General features: G+C 48.0%; 1 protein-coding gene across 6 annotated transcripts in view; it reads left to right on the top strand.

Annotated features, from left to right (window-relative positions):
- EXTL3 (exostosin like glycosyltransferase 3) overlaps positions 1–7,919 on the top strand; it is a 132,591-nt gene that overhangs the window by 80,693 nt on the left and 43,979 nt on the right. For 5 of the 6 annotated variants that reach the window (XM_015622153.3, XM_015622151.3, XM_015622149.3 and 2 more), the window contains one exon: positions 3,034–3,136. The exons of the other annotated variant lie outside the window; for it this stretch is intronic. The gene's annotated coding sequence lies outside the window, so the exon portion shown is untranslated. The remainder of the gene's footprint in view (positions 1–3,033; positions 3,137–7,919) is intronic. 6 annotated transcript variants of the gene reach the window in all.

The following is a 7,919-nucleotide window of genomic DNA, read 5'->3' as shown; positions in this document are numbered from 1 at the left end:
GGGCTCAGTCACACTGGGGACACCGGGCTCAGTCACACTGGGGACACCAGGCTCAGTCACACTGGGGACACACCAGGCTCAGTCACACTGGGGACACCGGGCTCAGTCACACTGGGGACACTGGGCTCAGTCACACTTCACTCTGCCGTGCTTTGACCAGGAATGGCCCCATTCCTCCACGCTCCCACAAAGCAGCATTTCCCTGCTTTTCTGGGATAGTTGCCCTAGTGGGATCTGGAATGGAGTCCTGTGCCAGGAAAACAGCCAGCACATGTCTCAGCAGCGGGATGTTCTCCCCCTCCAGCCCTGCAGTGTCCAGGGCAGCTGGATGGGGATGAAAACCAACATCTCCCACCAGCTTGGGGTGGTGAGGAGAAGGTCTTGGTCCCTGAGGTCAAGGAATTAATTTGCTTTTTGATCATCTGTAGGGAAGAATCCAGCAGAACCCCGGGGTGCTGCTGGGATGGAAAGCAGGCGCCTGCTGTCTCAGAACTCTCTTCAAAACATTTCTTGGCTGGCCAGCGCTGCTGGAGGCTTTCCTGGATTGGGTCTGTGCCAGCCTTGTAGTGCTCCTGTCCCCAGTTTGTCACCTGCCTTGTCCCCACAGATGTGACAGAGCCCTGCTGGCTGCTGATGGTGGGGAGAGTCACGATGTGTTTCTGTGTGCTCTTGTGGCTTGGCAGAGCTGCAGAAATCAGCATTTCCCCCTTTTATGGATCCCCCTCCCCTTCTGCCAAACGGGAATAACATTGCAGAAAGTGCCTGTTGTCGTGAGGGAACAATTTGGTGGCATTCAGGAGTTGCTGAGTCTTGAGCAGCTTCTGCTGGTCCAGCCAGTTCTTTGAAAGTTGGAGTTTTTGGGTACTTTTTTTCTTTTTTCTGTTCAAATAGCAGCTTGAGACGGGCCAGAAACTGTTGTGACAGAGCCTCTAAAATCCTTAAGCTGCTTGAATCACTCCAAGGAGCCAGGCAATAAAAGAGCTGGAATAAAATGTATCCCACAATGTCCTTCACTTCTGCTGACAACTGCAGTTTAAATTACTGGTGCAACCTTTTAGCATAGCTGGCTTGTAAAAAGTAATAAAATATAAAATGAAGTTGGAACAGCGACTTGCCACCTCTTTGATGGAGAGTAGGGAGAAACCACCCTTTTTTTGGGGGGTGAGCCTGTGCTGGGGTGCTGTTATTGCTTTAATGAGAGTGATCAGAATAAAATATTAACATATGCTGGAATTTTTACATCATATTAATTACATAGTGTTTATTAGACACAGGTCTTCACTTTAATCATAAAGTGGCATTTATTCTATGAAGAGCCTGATGTTTTCCAGAGCTTACATTAAAATCAGGCTTTAAAAAAAAACTCTTAAGCCCTGTTCTAGTGAAAGGTGTTGGAAGGGGGTTGAAGTGAGATGATCTCTGAGGTTTTTCTAGCCCAAACAATTCTGTGGCTCTCAGGAGAGCGATTTGTTCCACTGATAGATTTGGGCATCCCCATTGCCTGATGATTCCTTGGCTCCTTTGCCCCGAGTGGCCAGAGTTTCACAGGGACTCGGAATAATTGGTGGCTTTGAAGGAAAAAAAAACAAACCAGATTATTGTTTTGTAAACTCTCAGCATTCCAAGCTTGCTCCCAGGGCTTGAAACATCTCCAGCCCTGGGAGAGGCGGCGAGGGCCGTGCTGGGTCCAAACCTGGGTGAGGTTTGGAGCGGAGATTTCACAGGTCACGTTGGAACTGTGTTGAGTAACATCTCCTCTCGTGATTTCTGGAGAACCCTGCAAAGAACTTTGCAATCAGGGAAGGAAGGAGAGGTAGAAGGGTCGTGGCTGCTCTTGTTTCTGCAAACATTCTGTAGCCGGGTGCGGATGGAACCCTGCCAGGACCCGCAGCCTGCCAGGAGCTCCCATCACCATGTGTTTTCCTTCTTTGTATCCCAAAGATGTGGGCACTCAGGAAGTGTTTTGCCAGCTGAAGTGAAGAGTGAAAGGGATGGAAGGGGATGGAATCAGCCTTTATAAGCAGTGCCAGCCTCCAAGGACCAGCCCTGACTCCCTGCTGGGAGCTGGGACTGGGGAGAGGCGGCGGGTATGGAACACACCAGCAAGAGTCAGGCTGGGGAGAGGGAGGTTGAGATGCTCTGCTGTCCCAGAGGCTGGGTAGGAGGATGAAGGCAGGATGTGGATGGCCCTTTTTATTTTAAAACAAAGGGAAATGCTGCTGATGGCCAAGCAGAAGGATAATTCTGGAGCCTCGGGCTTTTCTTAACGAAAGGTATTTTATTTTTCTTTTAATTTTATTTATCTGTTTGTCTGCTGAAATCAGATGGGTTGTTTGCAGCAGAGGTGTGGCTGGGAGAGGATTTGAGCTAGGGAAAAAGCTGGATGAAGAATTGGTGGGAATTGCTGGGCTTGGGGCTGGACTTGGTGAGTGGAACTCTGTGGTGTGTCGGGCTGGGTGGCTTGCAGTGATCTTCTTGGACCTTAGCACTTAGGGAACAATGGAGACAATGATTTTATTTAATATTTTTTTGGGAAATGATGGCATGGATGTAACCTGAGTGTTGTCAGTTATCAGAATTTTGTGTGAAATGAGCTGAGAAAGCGGAGAATGACTGGAAGCAGGCTCAGAACTGATGGAGCAGGGAGCTGATGACCCACGTCTGATTCCTTTTTAGATTTGCAATATCCCTCCTCCAGGTGGTCTCATTTGTTCCTGATTCCCCCTTTAGTGTCCTTCAGCCTCCCTTATTCCCCAGCAGCCCAAAATGTCAAACTTGTGGGAGCTTCCAGGCTTAAGACCACGTCATAAATCCCAGAATGGTTTGGGAGGGAAGGGACCTTAAAACTCATCTCATTCCATGCCCTGCCATGGGCAGGGACACCTCCCACTCTCCCAGGTCACTCCATCCCTGCTTGGAGAGGTCCAGAAGGAATGTTTATGTCACAGTGCCTCTCTTGCACAGTGCCTCGAGGCCATGCATAACTTATTTCTTGAATCCATGTGTTTTTGTCTGTGTTTTTCTGTTAAACAGGAGGGAAACCCTCGAGATCAGCGCTGGGAGAAAGAAGAGAGGTGGTGAAGGAGTCGATGTGGGATGTGGGACAGGTCTGAGCCAAGGAGCTGAGGGACAACAGGTAAAGCACAAAGGAGCACTGCAGTGCCAGGCTGCCCTGCACCCAGGGTTAAATTGCTTCTTCCCCATCTGGATTTTTACATAATTTACTGAAACATCTCACACCCTTCTAACAGCACTCTTCTCCTCCCCACAGCCCAGTTGAAATAATGGTGAGATGAGAAAAACTTGTAAAAATAGGGCAGGACCAGCACAATGTCAACCCCAGAGCTTCAATCAAGCCCCTTACATATTTTTTGGCCATCAGCTCCTTCATTTAATCATCCATTAATTGCTGAAAGTTTTAGCCAAATTAATTTGGCAGAACTGCAGGCGAAGAAGCAGCATTTCACAATATTCTGGTTTCAGCAGTTTTCAGTTCTGATTTTAAAAGCAGTGTTGGATGTCACTAATGGTCTGAGCTCAGTGTCTGGGTGCCTGGGGATCCAAATCCCTGCACACAGCTCAGGGGGAAGTTGGACTCTGAACATTTTTCTTCTTCTTCAGCATCATTCTCTGGGCAGATTCTTGTCCCCAAACTCTTTGTAATCGAGGTGTGAGGATTAGTCCATGGGTGCTGATCACAGCTCTTGTGGGGGTGTGTGGCTGCCTGGGAGCCTTCCAATCTCACTGCAGAGGCTGGAATTGCTGCCAGCAGCACATTTCTCCTTCCCCAGTTTTCTTCTCACTCCTGTAAGGAAGCCAGAGGATGAGATTTTGTGCCCTGTGCTGAGCTCCTTCAGGCAAACTCAGGCTCTGGAATGTTGTCAAAACTGCTGATGAGTTTGGGCTCCAGCAAAGGTGTCAGGAGTGAAGTGAAGGTGTCACTCCTGCCTGTTCCAGGGAATGGCATTTCCTGGCACAGGGACACAAGGACACCACCAGGCACAGTAGCATCCTGCACAAAGCTGCTCTGTCAGCCCAAGTTTTGGAGTGGAAGCAGCACATGGATTGTGACTGAGAGCCACCAGAGTTACTCAGGTCAGAATCTGGCTGCTCAATCTGACTCCTGCTCTTGGGAAAACTTGAAGTGGTACAGCTCAAATCACCTTAGGTGCTCTCATGGCCTTTTGGCCATGGACTCTGCTCCTCTCTGATGACACACAGCCAGTTCAAGCCCCTTTTTGACTCCCTGTCAGAGGATTTCTCCAGGAGTGTCCTTGGGAGCATCTATTTTTGGGCTGAGCAGCTTCCAGCAGGCTTAGCTACCGTGCCTGTGACTTCCTGCAGGAAATCCAGCCATGCACAATGGTGTTTAGCTTCTGGGACTGTGACTATCAAACCATCATGGCCTTCTTAAGTTGCCTTTTTTTTTATTATTATTTTTTTAAAGCTGTTAGCTGTCTCCCCAACCCCATATCTGTGCATCCATGGAGCTTTTTTTTCCTGCCTTGTTGAAGTGAAAGAGTAAATCCTTTTTGATTTATTCCAGAGCAGCCCTCGAGCTCAGCTCTTGTGAGAGCCTGTTGACTTGGAGTTCAAAAGCTCTCAGGTCTTTGAGGCCAGGCTGTGGTCTTCCATCTTGCCTCAAAGTTAAACTGAAAGAGAAAAATTCCTTTTTTTTTTTCCTTAAAAAGAAAATCACCATGCTGTGTAAGGGAATCAGACTTACCTGGAGCAGCAGAGGATGCCAGCATGCAGAATTCCAGGTTAAAATCTGGTTGTTTAACAAGGCTTTATTTTCAAGCACCGAGTTGTTTAGGAAGTGTTTTATGGAGATAAATACTACTTTAAAAGCAGTGCTGTTGCCTGGCTGGGATCCAGCCTGTGATCCTACATTAAAGCATTTTTTGGGTGTTTAAACCACTACATTACCACGGTGCTAGAAATGGTAGTTCTTATCCCTAACTTCCTGCAGATCTGCAGGGTTAGATTAGATATTAGAAAGAAATTCTTTATTGTAAGAGTGGTGGTGTGGCCCTGGGAAGCTGTGGCTGCCCCAGGATCCCTGGAATTGTCCAAGACCAGGTTTGAACAGGGTTTGGAGCACCCTGGGATGGTGGAAGGTGTCCCTGCCCATGGCTGGGGTGGAATGGGATTGTCTTTAAAGTCCTTTCCAGCCCAAATCATTCCATGATTCAATGAGGTGCAGACATATCTGTCATATATATATGTGTATGTGTGTGTGTGATTTATGTGCATATGCAGAGCAAAACAAACCTGTAAGAACTATTTATATCCTATTTCACCTCCACAGGGCCCTGCTTAGTCTGGATTTATGCAGTTGTGGCTGCAGCTGCGAGCTAGGAAGGGCAGAGGTAATGGATGGAAGACTTTTAATACCTGTAGGGACCCTCCTTTTAAAATCCAGCTCCTCTGGGCAAGGTGACCTTGGCTCTGACTTGGGAATCCAGCCCTGCCAGGAGGAAGGAGCTGCTGATCCATGGAGCAAAGGCTTGGCCAGGCAGCAGCAGAAGAGAAGGCACAGGTTGGGCTGGTGGAGTTTTCAGCACAGGTGAGGTTGTCAGGCTTGCAGTTACACCTCTGGATGCTCTCCCAGATTTGTATTTACACCTGGGAGTTATTCTAAAAAGCCCCAGTCCTCCTATGGCATGCTGGGGAGAGAAACAGCTTTTTCACCTGCCTCCAAGCAGCACAAAGGACTGGCAGCACAAGTGACAGCTCAGGTAATCCTCACAGGTGTGAGGAAAATCCCACATGGTGTTTTGCCAGCCCTTCTCTGCACAACTCTTGCAGAAATCCTTTCTTTCAAAGTTTTTGGGCCTGTGGAGAACTTGCATGGGAACACCTTGGTGTTTTACCCCCACTTCCAGGAAAAAAAAATGTGTAGAAAGCTGAAACTGCAGTAATTCTCTGGCATGTGTGGGTACAGTAAAGCCACACAGCTCAGGTGACAGTAAGGGACAGGTAACAGACTGGCTCTTGAGCTGTTCTGTTCCCACTCCTCCTGCTCTTTCTTGAGCAGAGAAAACCCACATCCCGACCTTCTCCCGTCTTCTGAGCCAGCAATAAAGTAGGAAAATGTTTTTTTCCCTAAATCTAATTTGAAACATGATGACTGGACCATTCTTCAACAGCTTCCAACTTAACAATAAAGAAACTTCACAGAGTGCTTGGCAGGAGCCTCTGTACATAATTTAGATCATAATCAGATGCATTAACACATTTTATATGGATCTCATGGGGGCCAGGAAGACGAGGTGTGCTGGGTAATTTCTTTCCAGATTTCTTTACCTGATTGTTTATTACTCTTGGGGACTTCATTTGTGGTCCAAATGTCACCAGCAGAATCCTGCTGCTTCATGTGCCTGCATTCAGAGTAGCTGCTAGCAAGGCTTCAAATTCCTTAATTGCTGTGTTCTCCTCAGTCTTTCCATCCTTGCTTGTCAAAGGGAGGATGGGGAAGGGAGAGAAGGAAGGGGAACAAAAGCAAGGACCCAAATCCTGCAAATTGCTGAGCTTCCCCTGTTCCTGGAGCTCGATGGGAGGGAAGGTGCTGAGAGCGCTCCGTGTTTCCCACTGAGTACAATCAGGAGCTGCTGCTGGAGAGCTGCATGAGGGAAACACTTCCTCTCCCTCCCCTTTCCCTTTGAGATGTTCAACACAAGCAGCTCTAATTTTATAAATCTACTGAAAGCTTTTCAACACTCAGAAGAGAAATGGTCGTGTGTCTCTCGCGTTGCTTGTTTTGCCACGAATCCACCCATGCCCAAGACATCCTTGTGAAATTTCTCCTTTGACAGAAAAATCTGTTGCTGCTTTGAAAAGTGATGTTTTGTATGTCTTTCTGCTCTGCTGGTTTGTGTTATCCCCACAAAAGGTGGGAAGGGAAGTTCCCTGTCACTTCAGCATCTCCTTTATACGTGCTGGAGTAATAACCCTCCCCAGGTTGATGGGATTTGTTACTGAATGCCATGGGGTAGTGTAAAACTGGGGTTCCCACTCCTTCCCCAGCCTGGCTCTGCTCCCAGCTGGGTGCACAGCTCAGCTTTGGGACATCAGGAGCTGCTCTTCACTCGCTCATCCAGGCTGGAACCACCCAATGGTGGCCTCAGCCAGCTGCCATTGATCCAGAAGCTGGTAAAACCAGGAACCAAACCTCCAAGGCGAGTCAGATGTGGCCTGGGTGTTTGGGCAGGTGAGAAACCTCAGGAGCATGAAAGTGGCTGGATTTGGGCCAGAGAACAGGCCTTGGGACCACAGCAGCCCATACCAAAACCACAGAGCTCCTTCTTCTCCCTTTTCACTGATAACAGTACCAAAAACCACCCCAGGCCGGAGGAGAAGCATGGATTTGTTTGCCTCTTTGCTTTTTTTCTCTTTAATAATTGTTCATCAACATCAGGTGATGATGCAACAGCATCCCAGATTAGCTGAACTCGTAAAGTTTTAGTTTTATTAGCACAGAGAATAATGAGAAATGAGTATCCTTAAAAATCAGGGCTGATGGAGTTGCTGAATTTCCATTTCTTGAACTGAGTGAATTCCTGTGTCTCACCCCGTAGCTCCAGTGCCTTGTGCTGTGGAAGTGTCCACAGGGAGAGAGGAGAGGGTGAAAAGCTGAGTCACCTGGGCCCTATCCCACCAACTCCTGCCTTTCCCACCTGAGTACTGAGGAATGGCATTACTTGTAGGATATTCTGCCTCAAGAATAAACCAAAGTTTGGGTGGTTTTGCTCTCCTGAGCAAACCCTTTCCCCTGCATCTGATGATTCAAAATTGGCAGGAGAGCATCAGGGCAGCCTGGTCCAGGCTCCAAAGGGTTCGTGTGAGCAGGGCAGGCAGGAGTACACGAGAGGGAGAAAATATCCCCAGTCCTTTTGGTATTTTTAGCCATGTCACAA

Source organism: Parus major, chromosome 3 (assembly GCF_001522545.3).
Source record: "Parus major isolate Abel chromosome 3, Parus_major1.1, whole genome shotgun sequence".
Lineage (NCBI taxonomy): Eukaryota > Metazoa > Chordata > Aves > Passeriformes > Paridae > Parus > Parus major.
The sequence above is the reverse complement of the archived record's forward strand: the minus strand, read 5'-3'. Positions and strand labels throughout refer to the sequence as shown.